We start from the raw sequence: 649 nt of genomic DNA on the forward strand, positions 1-649 counted from the left end.
TCTATAGTTCGCTGGCTTTACCACCCTTCTTAAAAATGGCACTACGTTTGCCAACCTCCAGTCTTCCAGCACCTCACCTGTGACTATCGATGATACAAATATCTCAGCAAGAGGCCCAGCAATCACTTCTCTAGCTTCCCACAGAGTTCTCAGGTACACCTGGTCAGGTCCTGGGGATGTATCCACCTTTAACCGTTTCAAGACATCCAGCACTTCCTCCTCTGTAATCTGGACATTTTGCAAGATGTCACCATCTATTTCCTTACAGTCTATATCTTCCATATCCTTTTCCACAGTAAATACTGATGCAAAATAATCATTTAGTAACTTCCCCATTTTCTGTGGCTCCACGCAAAGGCCGCCTTGCTGGTCTTTGAGGGGCCCTATTCTCTCCCTAGTTACCCTTTTGTCCTTAATATATTTGTAAAAACCCTTTGGATTCCCCTGAGTTGTATTTGCCAACGCTATCTCATGTCCCTGTTTTGCCCTCCTAATTTCCCTCTTAAGTATACTCCTACTTTCTTTATACTCTTCTAAGGATTCACTCGATCTATCCTGTCTATACCTGACATATGCTTCCTTCTTTTTCTTAACCAAACCCTCAATTTCTTTCGTCATCCAGCATTCCCTATACCTACCAGCCTTCCCT

The sequence above is a fragment of the Chiloscyllium plagiosum genome, chromosome 43, assembly GCF_004010195.1.
Source record: "Chiloscyllium plagiosum isolate BGI_BamShark_2017 chromosome 43, ASM401019v2, whole genome shotgun sequence".
Lineage (NCBI taxonomy): Eukaryota > Metazoa > Chordata > Chondrichthyes > Orectolobiformes > Hemiscylliidae > Chiloscyllium > Chiloscyllium plagiosum.